Genomic DNA, 15,000 nt, shown 5'->3' with positions numbered 1-15,000 from the left:
TCTCTCTCTCTTTCTCTCTCTCTTTCTCTCTATCTCTTTCTCTCTATCTCTTTCTCTCTATTTCTCTCTCTCTCTCTCTCTCTCTCTCTCTCTCTCTCTCTCTCTCTCTCTCTCTCTCTCTCTCTCTCTCTCTCTCTCTCTCTCTCTCTCTCTCTCCCTCCCTCCCCCCCCTCTCCCCCTCTCCCCTTCCCTCCTTCCCTCCTTCCCTCCTTCCCTCCTTCCCTCCTTCCCTCCTTCCTTGCGAGGGAGCGTATAAAGGGGACTGAGCAAGAGGGGAGACTCGAGCGATAAAGAATAAAAGCCAAACTGTCGCTGTTGTTCTCAGGTGCTGTCCTTGGCTTGGAGAGCATTGCAGTAAGTCAGGAGGAAGAACAGTCTCTCTGTCTCTCTGGCTTACTCTCACTCTCTCCTATCTTTTTTCGTCTCGTCTCGTCTCTTCTCAGTTTTCCTGTTCTCTATTCTGTTTTGTTCATTTCGCTTTTGATTTATCTTCCATTCCTCTCTTCTCCTCTCCTCTCTCTCCATTCTCTCCTCTACCTCTGTCTCTATATCTTCCTTTGCTTCTCCTTTCCTTCTCCCTCTCGTTCAGTTTCTTCTTCCTTCTTTACTACTCCCTCCCATTCCTTTGAGCTCCCCTGCCTCCCTCCCTCTCCCCCTCCCTCCCCTGGCCCCCTTCGTGCAGCAGACGATCGTGCTGTGCTGATGTTGGTACACGATGCAGCAGACGACCATGGGCTGGTGTCGGCTGTGTTGCCTCTGAGGGTCTCGTTCGGCTGGTGGTCATGTGGTTAAGTGGACGTGTTTTGCTTGGCGTTTGTGCTTATCGGCGGATTTGCATTCGGGAAGTGTATGGTCGTGGCGATGGTAAGTGGTGGTGGTGGTGGTTGGCGGTTTACTGGTTAAGGGTGTTATTAACTTTTTTTGTTTAATTTCCTTTTGAATGTCCTTCGTTTGGTTTATGTTTGATTCGTTGTGTCGATGTTCTAAGTGGCGGTTATTGATTTTGCTGTGTGAATGTTTTGTTTTTTTATTGTTGGTGTTGGCTTTTTTTTTTTTTTTTTTTTTTTGTGCTTGGATGAGATTGGTGATAGCAGTGCATGTGATGAGGATGGCGTAACGAGTAAGAGGAGTGGACAAAGCCCCGTCATGCGCTGGTGGTCACCCCGGTATCACTACCGCCCTACCGCTCCACCCTTCCTCAGTCACACATACACCCCTACACACCCCCTCCCCCTCTTCGAGTCATGCACTGCCGCTGCCTACACCACTGCTGCATGTCACCGCCAATGCCACTCGGGTCTTCTCGGCGGCGTTGTCGAGTCCACTGCTGTCATCACACGACTGCACTCCTGTGGCATTGCCTCTCCCTCTGCCTCGGGTTTTGTCATTTGTCATCACAGTCTCGTTAGTGGCACCACCCCCGACATCGCGGCCATTATCACCATCACATTCGACACCGCCACATTCATTACCATAGTCGCATTCTCCGCCATCACCGGGATAACAACAGGAAATCCCTCGTTATGTGCACACCTCCCATCCGTGCGATGTACTATACCTAGTCATGGCTCCTCCTCCCTTGTGTGTGTCTCTTTCTCCCTCACTCTTCTTCTCTCACTCCTTTTTTTCTCGTATCGTCTCTTGCCTCGTCTTGTATCTCCTCCTCTTCCTCCCGCCAGCTGTGTCGTGTATGCTCAGCGGGTTCCGCCACGAGATGCGATCGAGGACGGGGCGTAGGCCTAAGTCGGCAATGCGCTCCGGTTGTTCCGTGTGTGCTTGCTTCTCCTTGTTCTCCGATTGTCTGTTTGTGTTGCGGATGAGGGTGGAGGGAGGGGGAAGGGGGGGGGGGGGGGGTGGGGAGGGGAGAGGGAGAGGGAGAGGGAGAGGGAGGAGGGATTTGAGTTTTGCTGTCATGGGAAAATCCTCCGGCGCTTCGGAGGTTGTTGGAGAGGGAAATCTCGGTGTTTTGGCGAGGAGGCGCGGGACCATCTGTCATTGCCGGATCTCCCAGCCCTTGGTCTCGGCCCGAGCGGTCCCTGTCCTTCTCTTCCGCCGCAGTTACTTCCGCCGCGATAAGAAAGACGAGAAGGAAATGCCAAAAAGACCCTTATGATAAAAGTCAGCAGTGGCGATGTCCCCGCGATGCCAGTAGCGGACGTTCGAAAATTATACAAATTTCAGATATATTCTCAGCAACACCAAACCTTTAACAACAAAAAATCGAACGACTAAGATAAAAAAAAAAAAAAAAAAAAAGGGAGAAGAATTGCCCTTACCAAGTGTACTGTGAACCACAAAATTAGGGAGATCGTCAGTATGGTCGATGGTGAAGGATGGAGAGAGGTAGGATGGAGGGGACGGTTGTTTCCCATCAGGACAACCATTTCGAGGACAGGAATGGCAGAGAGGGTTGGGTAGGTGGTGGGGCGAAGGGGAAGGAGGGGGGGGGGGGCGAGGGGAGGTTATTGTACAGTATGTGATGGTCTTGAACACCCGTCGGCCGTCCCTCTAACGGTGGGACTTCCTCACATTAGTGACGTCACTTCCGGGGCCAGCCTCACAAACTCCTGTCTTCGCGTGTCGGAGTAACTTTGAGATGTTGGCGACAGGATTCGATCAAGCAGAGGTTATGGCTTGTTTCGATCTAGTGGAGGTCTAGATCTTTTGTCGTTGGGTATCTATGCATCTATGATTAGAATTGATATTATCTTACGGATGAAGTTTCGGTGGTATGAGCCTTACGGATTAGTCATATTTTTTATGCTACGACGCACAGGCCTCTCCTATGACACGTGGTTGAGAGGCAGGGACCAAAGAACTCGATGTGGAGACTTGCTGGATCAAAGGAGCGTGGAGTGAACCAAGGCAGGAATTATAGAGGGAAGTGTTACGGCTAAACACGAGGGAACCAGAAGTACTCGAGATTCTTTTTCCCAACTCCAAATGCACCATTCAAGAAAGGGGGACGAAGGAAATTTGTCTAAAGCTCAATGCCCGGTCCAGTCACTGTCCAAAATGTTTTGTCGTTTTATTAACATTTTGTTCTGAAATCTTCCCAGGTGCGTTTGATTACATTTGAACTATTTCCTCGATCGAGTAATCCGTTCCATAGCAAATTTGATAGCCTGTCATATTGAGAGCAGCCAAGCGTAGACCGAGATGAGCGGCCTCTATGACTCAGAGCCAAGTCGCGCCTCGCCGCTCTCACCAGCTGCACCTGTCATGAGAGAAACTGTGACAGGAGGGAGTGCAGCCTCATGGCATCGATCGCAGAACAAGAGGTTTCTCCGGGGCTTTTAATTGTAAACTCACTTAACACCATTATAAACTGGCTCAGCCGCTTGGTCCCGTTATTGAAATTTACGTGCCCCGGTTGGCAGTAATAGCTTGTGAGACCTGTGAAACGCTTGATTTAGAAGAAGAAAAAAGAAGATAATTGTTGTTAATGGGTGTTGTATTTAGTGACATCCTGGACGGGTCGGCGTCGTCATTAGCACGGAAATTATCAATAACACCACTGCCACGGCGAATTTCATGTGGCGTTTTCTCTCTATCTCTATCTATCTCTATCTCTCTCTATCTCTATTTCTATCTCTATCTCTATCTTTATCTTTATCTCTATCTCTATCTCTATCTCTATCTCTATCTCTATCTCTATCTCGATCTCGATCTCGATCTCGATCTCGATCTCGATCTCGATCTCGATCTCGATCTCGATCTCGATCTCGATCTCGATCTCGATCTCGATCTCGATCTCGATCTCGATCTCGATCTCGATCTCGATCTCGATCTCTCTCCATCTCTATCTTTTATCTATCTTTTCTCTCTCTTTCTTCTCTCTCTGTCTCTTTTCTCTTTCTGTCTCTCCTCTCTCTTCTCTCTCTCCTCTCTCTCCTCTCTCTCCTCTCTCTCCTCTCTCTCCTCTCTCTCCTCTCTCCCCTCTCTCTCCTCTCTCCCCTCTCTCTCCTCTCTCCCCTCTCTCTCCTCTCTCTCCTCTCTCCCCTCTCTCCCCCCCCCCTCTCTCTCCTCTCTCCCCTCTCTCCCCTCTCTCCCCTCTCTCCCCCCCCCCCCTCTCTCTCTCTCTCTCTCTCTCTCTCTCTCTCTCTCTCTCTCTCTCTCTCTCTCTCTCTCTCTCTCTCGTATGTTGACATGTGTATGGATGTCGTCGAAGGAGATGACATCAAGTCCGAAACTGCTGGTTCTTGTATCGGACTCCGCATCGGGCCGATTAGAGCGACATTCTCTAAACTTATTTGGAAGTTGTTTGGTCCAGCTGTTCGGCTTCTGTGAGTTAGGCATTCGTCGTCGGTTTTCGAATGCCGACCGCGCCGTTGTCAGTTAGTTAGTCGGCCGTGAGAATAATTAGGTGTCAGTTTTGGCTGAATTTGTAATTAAGCGGAGGGGCGAAATTGTCGGACTTATCGACACTGCTCACTACTCCGAAATGGCGACGGAAGCGAATATTCTCTAGAGTAATTGCGCAAATGGAGCCCAGTGGAAATATCGCTAATATTTAATGTTTTACTTCTCACGATTAAAAAAAACAAGCTTTGATACATTCCCTTTAAGCGAGGAATGCTCTGAACCGCGGGGCCCCCATCCCTACTCTCTCTCTCTCTCTCTCTCTCTCTCTCTCTCTCTCTCTCTCTCTCTCTCTCTCTCTCTCTCTCTCTCTCTCTCTCTCTCTCTCTCTCTCTCTCCCCCCCCCCCTCTCATTCTCTGTCTCTCTGTCTATTTATCTATCTATGTATCTACCTACCTATGCCTGTATTTATCTGTATCTATCTATTTATGCCTTCATGTGTATCTATATTTTGATCTATATCTATGCGTCTATATCACTCTTTATGGATGAATCTACCTGCGTATCACAATGTCCTTTTCAGGTCGCACATATTTCCGACCTGCTGAATATTCAAAGAATACGTTACAGTGCATCCACACGGTCCTTATGTTACGCACAAATACCAAGGTGAGCGCCTGCGCATCGCCCCTTTGGATTAATCAAGGACATTAACAGATTCGGGCGGGGCGGTGGGGGACGGGGGTTGGGGAGGGGGTGGGGATGGGCGTGAGTGGCATGGGGAAGAGGGATAGGGAGGAAGAGAGGGGGGGTCGGTTGTGATAGCGTGCGAGGGGGAAGGGAGGAGGGGGGTGTTGGTGGGGATGGAGTGCAAGGGAAAAGGGATGAGGGTGAGGTGCAAGGGAGAAGGGAAGGGGGAATGAGGGAGAGGGAGGAGGGAAGGGAGAAGGAGGGAGAGGGAGGAGGGAGAAAGGAAGGGGGAAGAGGGAAGAGGGAAGAGGGAAGAGAGGAGGGAAGGGAACGAGGCAGGCTGGCTGGGGGATAGGGAGATGATGATGCGGTACCACGTCTGGGGCCGATATTGACTCTGCGGAGGTGTTGGGGGACCGGATGAGAGGAAGGAAGGAAGGGAAGGAAGGTAAGAAGGAGGAAGGGGAAATAGATTCACAACATGGAGGGAGGGAGATTGGATTTAAATTAGTATCTCCCTCTTCCCCTTCATCTCTCTCTCCTTCTCCATCTCTCTCTCCCCTCCCCCTCCCCCTCCCTCTCCCTCTCCCTTCCCTCTCCCTTCCCTCTCCCTTCCCTCTCCCCTTCCCTCTCCCTTTCCCTCTCCCCTTCCCTCTTCCTCTCTCTGTCCCCTTTTCTCTCCATCTTCCCCTCTCCCTCTTCCCCTTTCTTCTCCCTCTTCCCCTTTCTTCTCCCTCTTCCCCTTTCTTCTCCCTCTTCCCCTTTCTTCTCCCTCTTCGTACACTTTAGTTAACTTGGCGGCATGTTCCTAGGAGAGCGCCGATGGCCGTGGCAGCTTGAATCCCGGGCTGGCTCGGGGGTGTCCTTCCCTCTAGCGGAATTTGGTCGCCCCGTAATATGCTTTCAAGGGGTTTTGGAACACGTCCTAATTGATTGTCATTACCGTTTCGCTTAATACGGAGAAGCCTCTCTAATGCGGGCCGCGGCGGAATCCCCTCTGCTCCGGGTTATCGCGCGGCGCGGGGAGGGAGAGGGCTCGTGATGAGGCGGCGACGGCGGCAGCGTAGCAGCGGCTTCGAGGCTGCCTGTGGGAGTCATTGCCTGCGGAAGAGAATTGGGTCACGGGGGATTCGGCCTGTCGTCGCTGTTTGTTTACATGTGCTTGTGTACGCCTGTGACCTCGGATTTGGGGGGCACGGGAGGCCGAGTGCCACGATCTGCGTTCAGATCTTTTCGCGGTTGGCCGTGGGAGCGAAGTGCAATTGGGGAAAGAAATGGTTCTGGGGGAGAAAACACTCAGTTTGAGGGTTGCCATGCTGGGGCCATAGATCTGCCAACGCAGGGGCAATAACCGTAGTGATTATGGTAACGCATTGTATGCTAAAGAGGGCAGCTTATATGTAATGAGTTCATAGTTGCTTGCTAATGTCGCCTTAACGTCAGATTACCTTTCATTACAGATTCTACTTCGAATTAAGCTCAAGGGAACAGTTATAGGATATATAGGATTAATATTCTTCCATCACAGGTGCGATTGCCGTCTCATGGCCACCATAGGGCAAAGGTGGCAATAAATAGGGCTTAAGAGGATGAGGGACCCGAGGCGGAGGCGAAGGACTCCGGGGAAGAAGAGCGGCGGGAATGACACACGGACGTCGAGCTGGGTCGGCGAGGAGCATAATCACTGTGGAAGGGAAATTGAACACGATCGCGAGTGTTGATTGGGAGGAGTGGGCGGAGGAGGGAGGAGGGGCGGGACGAGAGGGTGGCGGGAAGGACAGAGAGGAGGAGGAAAGGAGATGGGAGCTGACACATCGGGGCTGACCGGGGGGGGGGGGGGGGGCCGACGTGGAAAGGACGACGATCTACTTTGTCGTCCTTGATTGGGCGTGACATGGCATGCGTCCGGCGACATTGTTCTGGGATTGGGTGTGACGCGATCTCCCTCTTAAGGTCCTCGTCTCTGGGATTGGCGTTTGCGTTTTTTGTACGCGCCACCGGAGGGACGTGTAGCTCTCCAGGAGGCACAGACAGACAGTCAGACAGACACAGACAGACAGGCAGACAGACAGACAGACAGACAGGCAGACAGACAGGCAGACAGACAGGCAGACAGACAGACAGACAGACAGACAGACAGACAGACAGACAGACAGACAGACAGACAGACAGACAGACAGACAGACAGACTGTCGGAATGCGAAATGAGAATGGCATGGAGTTTAATCAAGCTCTTAATTGAGTTATTCGCGGGCGGGGAATATTTTTTTTAATGAATTAATTGCATGCCGGTATGATCCACATAATGCATCTTCGCTTGCGCCATGATCGCGGCCGCCTTTCGCTCGCTCTTCGCTGCTCTCACCTTCAGCACGCCCGCGCCGCCCACACGTCACCCGCGCTGTCAAGGTAACCACGCCGGCTGCGGCTCTCTCTCTCCTTTCTTCCCTTGACTCACCGGACAGCGCCATCCGCCCACTCGGCCGCGCTGCGAGCCGGGGATGCCAAGGTCTTTGAGAAGGGCGTGCGGGGAGCGGATACCGTAAGGAGGAGAGGCTGAGGGCGTTCGACGAGAAAAGACGTCGGGGAAAGGGTGTATCCTGCCGAGTGTTTGTTTCTTATCCGTTAGGCCTTGGGAGACGCGTGGAAAACCATGGCGCTTCTAACCTAGTTTAGAAGCAAAATGAAACAGACAGTATGTCGCGCCAAGAATATCCATTGTAATAAATGGAATCAAAACTAAACTCACTCTCTCTCTCTCTCTCTCTCTCTCTCTCTCTCTCTCTCTCTCTCTCTCTCTCTCTCTCTCTCTCTCTCTCTCTCTCTCTCTCTCTCAAATTTGTGCTTTGTTTGCACGCTGATGGAAGTGCTGAGAATATGACAGTGCTCATTAACGGAGAACTGGATATTTTCGCGGTGAGTGACAGAAGACCGAATATTTTCGCGGTGAGTGGCGATTTTGTGCGTGTGTGTGTGTGCTGAAGTGGCGGCGGCTGACATGTGTGGTGGTAGATGGTTGAGCTTCCACGTGAGTCATATCCAGTGTCTGACAAAGAGTCTGGAATGTGATCGTGTTTGTTGGTTTGGAAAGGGGGGGTAGGGATGGAGGTAGAGAGGGAGGGTAAGGGAATGAAGAGAGGTGGGGGATGGGTACGGATGGATTGCATAGTTAGAGCGTGTTATCCCAGTGGGTGCGGGGGTTGGAGTAGCCGTAAAACAGAGGGAAACTAAAACAAATGGTTGTTTTCGCTGTAGGCGAAGAGGACATTATACCGGGGATCTTAAGCACCCGGAAGAGCTACTTAATTTTACGATGGACCGAGCAGAAGATGCGAAATAAGGAGAATAATTCTGTGGTAGAATTTGTTTAGGATGTATAGGATCTTCGACAGCCGTGGCTAGACCTGATAAGAAGGCAGGGGAGGGGCCGAGGCCTGGCGTGTGTGACTGGCGAGGGAGGGGCCGCGGTGGTTGACATGAAGGGGGCGAAAGACGAGAGAAGCGTCAGTGAAGATGGCAATCACGCCACGACCAATAAGGCGACGAGTGTATAAATATATGAGGAAGGTGGGAGGCGTTCGACGGGACATGTGGGTACCGCGGAGCGCATGCCCGCCCGCACACCCGGCGCCCACGACCGCAGCATCTAGGCTTGGCCTTTCGAACGGACGGGGGATGGACGCCTCGGGAGACAGATGACCCGTACACCTGCAGGACGCGTAGGACGGTGGAGGACGGCTTGGATAGGATTTCGCATGCTAGGATGTCTTGCTCGGTTAGTTGAGGACGCATTTTGGCGATCGATTTAGAGGTGTTATTCCTAGGCCACATGCAAAGGCTCGCAGTCGTGCAGCTCGCGTTTGTTTGCTGCCCTTTAATGACAAGCTCATAGCTAGAAGAGCTCACGTTAATGGCGGCTAATATTCCGTGTGCGCCGGGGGGACGAAGAGAACGAGACAGAAAGAGATAAAGAAAAAAGAGAAGGAGAGAAAGAAAGAAAGACGGGGCGGGGGCTAGAGAGAATGAATCTCCTGGATGTCCTTTGAGCGCTCCTACGCACGTCTCCTTCAGCATGTGAATGGGGTTGGCGGACGTGGTGTAAAAAAGAGTGAAAGTGGCGTGCGAATTGCAAGATGCCCATCAGCTCCCCCGCCTTCTTCTGTACCCCCTTTCCCCCTCCCCCTCCCCATCCTCCCCCCATCTTCCAGTCACGACCCGTATCCTCCATTCCCGACCTCCTATCTCTCATTTAATCTAATTGTACTCCCCTCTCCTCCCTTCCTTCTGTTTTGAATGGTTATCTCTCTTCCGCTCCCTCCTCGGATCCCCTTCGCCTCTTTTGCGGAGGTCTCCCATTGTCGCGCTCGTCCGCACTTCCCGGATTCTTCGTCGGGGCGGTCTCAGACGGGGGGGGGGGGGGGGGGGGAGGTTGCCTTACGTTGCTTCTCCTCGAGGCCCCTGGGGGATTGGGGGACGGGTTTACGCTCATGTCGTCGTGGCTTGATCGTGAGTAACGGCGCGCCGGGTTAATGGAAGGTCCTGGAGATGGTAGTGGGAGCGCGAGGTAGCGAACGAGGGGATGGGAGATGTAGAGGATGGAGTGGGGAAGGGGAGGGAGGATAAGGAAGGGGGAGGATAGGGAGAATAGGAGGAGGAGGAAGAGGAAGAGGTAGAGGAAAGAATAGGAAGGTAAGGAAGAGGAGGAAGGGGCAGGAGGAATAGGAAGGGAAGGAGGACGAGGAGGAGGACGAGGAGGAGGACGAGGAGGTGGTGGTGGAAGTAGAGGAAGAAATAAGGGGCGGAGGAGAGGTGAAGTAGGAGGAGCCGATGGGTGGTTCATGGGAGCTGAATGAAGGTTGTTAGTGAAGGTATTGTTTGCCACAACTTTGCATTCATTCCTTTTAAAAGCCATATCTTTCCTGTGGAAGGACGCCGGAAAAAGGCGGCCCGCACTCTTCACTCTGCGAATATTTAGCCGCCGTGACCTAGTGTGACGCAGACTCGCATCGATTGTTGGGCCGCCGAGTGTTACGGGCGGCAGCGGTTCATTTGCGTCATCTCTCGTTTTAAGAATCATTCCCAGTCAGGTGTCGACAGGAGAAGAGAAACGACTCTGTCAGTGGCGCTGCTGGCGTTTCCAAGGCACTAGGAGTGGATGGGGGGGGGGGGGGGGAGGGGCTTGAAGAACCATGGCGGGCGGTGGGCGTGAACGGGCGTTGCGGGCGGGCGAGCGTGCGAACTAGCGAGTCGGGAGAGCGGGGCGTGATCCGAGGGCACGAGGCTCGGAGGCCCTGAAGGGAAACGAGCGACGAGCAGCGCAGGAGTGGACGTGCGAGCGCCTCCCAAGTGCCGGACGCGGGAGGGCATGTTGCACCGCCCGCCGCCTAATCAATACGGACGCGTGATGACGCCTTTGTCTCGTTTTGTTCTGTTGCAGGTGCATGGGCGCCTTGGTATGGGGGGTGGGCGTTGGGCGTTGGGCGTTGGGCGTTGGGCACTGCTTTAGGGAGCTAGGGTCCCCTTTGGTAGGCCTTACGGGGTAGGTAGGGGGGGGGGGGGGAGGAATAGCCTTTCGCTGCTGGAAATGGAGGCTGCTTGTCCCGTGGGATTTTGTTGTGTCGGAAATGTACAAGGTGGGGGTCTTTCGAGTCCACTTTTATTTGCGCGAATGTCAGACTGTGCGCGTGTGTGTGCCTGCGCGTGCGTGTGCGTGTTTTTTTGTTGTTGTTTGTAATATTTATATATATATATTTATTAATATAATACACACACAAACACATACGCACGCACGCACGCACATATATTAGTGTGTATGTGTATGTATATGTATATGTATATGTATATGTATATGTATGTATGTATGTATGTATGTATATGTATATGTTTATGTATATGTATGTATGTATGTATATATATATATATATGTATGTATATATATAATGAATATACATATATGCACATCCACAGGCATATATATACATATATATATAATTATATATATACATATATACATATATACATACACGTGTATGTATGTATGAGTGAGTGAGTGAGTGAGTGAGTGAGTGAGTGAGAGAGTGAGTGAGTGAGTGAGTGAGTGAGTGAGTGAGTGAGTGAGTGAGTGAGTGAGTGAGTGAGTGAGTGAGTGAGTGAGTGAGTGAGTGAGTGAGTGAGTGAGTGAGTGAGTGAGTGAGTGAGAGAGAGAGAGAGAGAGAGAGAGAGAGAGAGAGAGAGAGAGAGAGAGTAAAAGGAGCGCGATGGGGAATGATAGCACTCTATTTTCGTAAGCGTCACACCGTCACATGCCGCCGACTTGGTGAGACTCAATCAGCGCTGTTTATTCATAGGTAGAAATTTGAAGTATTCACCAACTTTCAGTTCCACATTCTTGAATTTTATTATCAAAGTAATTCTAAACATTTTTAAAAAATATTATTGGCCTTTTTTCTGGATAGTATGTCCTTGGAAGAAAGCGAATGACTTTTTTCTTCTTCATTCGCGCCGTAACTTTTGCTCCCGAATGTTTTTTTTTTTTTTTTTTTTCCCTTTTCCTTTTTCTTCTCCTTTTTCCTTTTTCTTCTCCCTTTTCCTTTTTCTTCTCCCTTTTCCTTTTTCTTCTCCCTTTTCCTTTTTCTTCTCCCTTTTCCTTTTTCTTCTCCCTTTTCCTTTTTCTTCTCCCTTTTCCTTTTTCTTCTCCCTTTTCCTTTTTCTTCTCCCTTTTCCTTTTTCTTCTCCCTTTTCCTTTTCTTCTCCCTTTCCTTTTCTTCTCCCTTTTCCTTTTTCTTCTCCCTTTTCCTTTTTCTTCTCCCTTTTCCTTTTTCTTCTCCCTTTTCCTTTTTCTTCTCCCTTTTCCTTTTTCTTCTCCCTTTTCCTTTTTCTTCTCCCTTTTCCTTTTTCTTCCCCTTTTTCCTTTTTCTTCCCCTTTTTCCTTTTTCTTCCCCTTTTGTCCTTTTTCTTCCCCTTTTTCCTTTTTCTTCTCCCTTTTCCTTTTTCTTCTCCCTTTTCCTTTTTCTTCCCCTTTTTCCTTTTTCTTCCCCTTTTGTCCTTTTTCTTCCCCTTTTTCCTTTTTCTTCTTCCCTCTGCAGTTTCCCCCGGCCTTTTGTTTGCTTCCCGGAGCGGCGGAGGTGACGTTCGGTTGTCTCGAGGCGTCATTGATTCCCGCCTTTAAGAGGGAATCGCTCCACATTGTAAGCCTTCGGGGCTCTCTGGAAGTAGAGGAGAGAGAGAGAGAGAGAGAGAGAGAGAGAGAGAGAGAGAGAGAGAGAGAGAGAGAGAGAGAGAGAGAGAGAGAGAGAGAGAGAGAGAGAGAGAGAAAATGTATGAATGAATGAATGAATGAATGAAAGAAACGGGGTCTTTGCTTTTGTAGGTCGACTGAGGGGGAAGTGTGAGAGGTCCTGAGGGGGAAGTGTGAGAGGTCTTAAGAAATTTTTAGGAAGAGGTTTGCAAAATGTATGGGTAGTGGTGTTTTTGGTATAGCTTAGGGTGAAATGTCTCACGTTCTGTGGTCTTTCCTTCGCCGGGGAGGCAAAATATATGATGTAGACCGACGTAGGCAAACACTGACGCAGTGTCCACGCGTGTACTCTCGTTAACACACACGAGACAGGCATCTGATCCTTTGATACAAGTTGTTGCCTCGTTACGCACTGCTCTGACCACGAACAACCTTCGGGTTTCCATGCGTGTCACTGAGGGGGCGAAAGGGAGGAGGAGAAGGAGGAGAATGTTGACGAAAGAGGAGGGAAGGGAAAATAAATGTTGAAAGAGAGACGAGAGCAGATGTAAGACCAGACCTCCACGTTGTAATCTTTCGAAGGCTAAAAATAGACTCGAACCGCCTATGTGCACTGATGGACCGTCACCGGAGCTCGATAGTTTTGATTTCGTGGGAAAATACACGAACGCCGTCACGCTCGTTTCTCGTTCGGGAGAAACGTTGCGTGTGTGTGTAAAGTAAAATACCGTCCTCTGTTCTATCTATTCGTTTTTTATTTTTGTTTATTTATTTACTTGTTTTCGTTTGTTAGTAACTTCGAAACAGGATGTCCTGGTACTTGTAAACAAAGGAGTAACTGGTAGCGGCCGTGCCGATAAGAATGCCGTTACAGCGAGTTGATAATCTGTATGAGTCACACGGTTGGTACGCGTTACCCCCGGGAGAGCTCGCCTCAAGAGTGGAATATAGATAATGAATTTTCTGTCGAGATTGTGTAATCGCGGAGCTGCTGTTGGCTTCAAAAAAAGGGCACTGGAGGGAGACGGTACGGTCGGTGATTAGAGCATTGTTGTGGTGCTCTTTCTGCGTGGTACTGAATTTCTTTTGATTCCTATTATTCTTCCTTCGTTCCTTCCCGTTCCTTTCTCTTCTCTGCCTTCTTTTCTCCTGCGTCCCTTCATGTTCTTTTCTCTTCTCTGCCTGCTTTTCTTCTGCGTTCCTGTTCTTTTCTCCTCCTCTCTACCTATCGCCTCACTCCCTTTCCTGCCTCCACTCCATGTGATCTCGCATACCAGTCGGTAGTTATGACAGAGTACTTTCATTATTGTCACGTTGTAAAGAGAGGTCGAACGTGCTGCGTAACCCGATAGCACAATGGTCGTGGTAGTTGACATAGTTGGGGACAGGAGGGCGGAAGGGGGAGCAGGCAGGTAAACGGAACAGGTTCGGCATATCTTGGTAGATTTGGGGAGAGGGGAACCGGGAGACTAACAGAGGGGGGGGGGGGGGGTGACACCTTCTTATCCGATGCGGTGCCGTTCCTCGAGGGGTTTGGTGCTCGCACCTAGTCAGTCTTTCCGTTGTTTATACTGTGGTTTCCCAAGCTTGAGGGCCAAATTGGGGACAAACGGTAACTTGGACGCCAGGTTGAGGAGATGGTTAGGAATATGGTAAGAATGACAGAAATAGAAAATAGAAAGAAAGAAAAAAAAAAAAACGGGATCAGGACGCAAACGAATAGCAGTCCAAACCGCAGCCTGGCCATGAATTTCTTCGCATGACTCACGGCAAGATTTTAGGTTGAAGACTCCGTGGACTCGGCGATGGCTGGAACGGCGAGCGAGCTTCAGGTGTGCGAACCGGCATGGAGAGACATTCACGGAGAGACTCGCGTGAAAGGGAGAAAGAATGAAGCTCGTTAATGTTATGAATTGAAAAAAAGAAGGAATAAGTGGAAAGGGAATTTTATGAAGTCTTCGGAGCGTGTCACCCCCCCCCCCCCTTCCCCCTCCCCCTCCCCGGTTCTTGGTCGTTCAGTTCGCGAGGGGAGAAACAGCCGAATGTTTTCGCCTTCACATCTGCTGTTGCCTAGTAACGGTGGTGCAGGGTTGAGTACGTAGGGTGTGGTGAAGGGTCGGTAGGAGGGGGGTTGGGGGGTTCTTGGATCGTGGGGAAGGTGTGGTGGAGGAAAATACGAGATAGGGGAAGGGGAGGAAGGCTGGAGGAGGTTTGGCTACGAAGGATCCGCTCGTGGTTGTCAGGCGATAGAAGAGTCGCTGCGAGGGAGGACAGATCTGACTGCAGCCCCGCTCGGAAAGCGGAGGCAAGTGTGCAGGCGGACGTGGGCGGGCCAAGCGCTGTACAGGTGTGTCAGCGGGGAATCGCAGGAGGGAAGGGCGGACGAGCGAGCGGAGGGACGACGGCGGCGACCTCCAGCGGTGGTTTGGGGAAGGAAGATATTTTGATAACTGGCAATGCTACCGATAAGGTGATAATGGTTTGAGAAAAGGAGGAGGAAGGGGCGGAGGACTCCTGACGCATTGCTCCGTCGCTCTTGGTCGGCGGATTGATGCCGCGCTGAGTCATCCCTTGATGACGGGGTAGACGTTAGAGAGGGGAGGGGAGAGCGGGGGAGGGGGGTGGGAGGGAGGGCGTTCAACTCGGGTGTTGATGGGAAGGGGAGGGCGGGGGAGGGAAGGAGAGAAGGGGTGGAGCTCGTGTAACCAGTCGTCCGTGCACGCTACCAGCCCGTCATTGGTCTCTCTCCACGTGCTTCTCGTCCTGCGCG

At 51.0% G+C, this 15,000-nt stretch overlaps 1 protein-coding gene across 19 annotated transcripts in view; it reads left to right on the top strand.

Annotated features, from left to right (window-relative positions):
• The window catches only part of LOC125041665 (MAP/microtubule affinity-regulating kinase 3-like), a 134,363-nt gene that overhangs the window by 43,881 nt on the left and 75,482 nt on the right, over positions 1–15,000 (top strand). The gene's annotated exons all lie outside the window — the stretch shown is intronic.

Source organism: Penaeus chinensis, chromosome 31, assembly GCF_019202785.1.
Source record: "Penaeus chinensis breed Huanghai No. 1 chromosome 31, ASM1920278v2, whole genome shotgun sequence".
Classification (NCBI taxonomy): domain Eukaryota; kingdom Metazoa; phylum Arthropoda; class Malacostraca; order Decapoda; family Penaeidae; genus Penaeus; species Penaeus chinensis.
The sequence above is the reverse complement of the archived record's forward strand: the minus strand, read 5'-3'. Positions and strand labels throughout refer to the sequence as shown.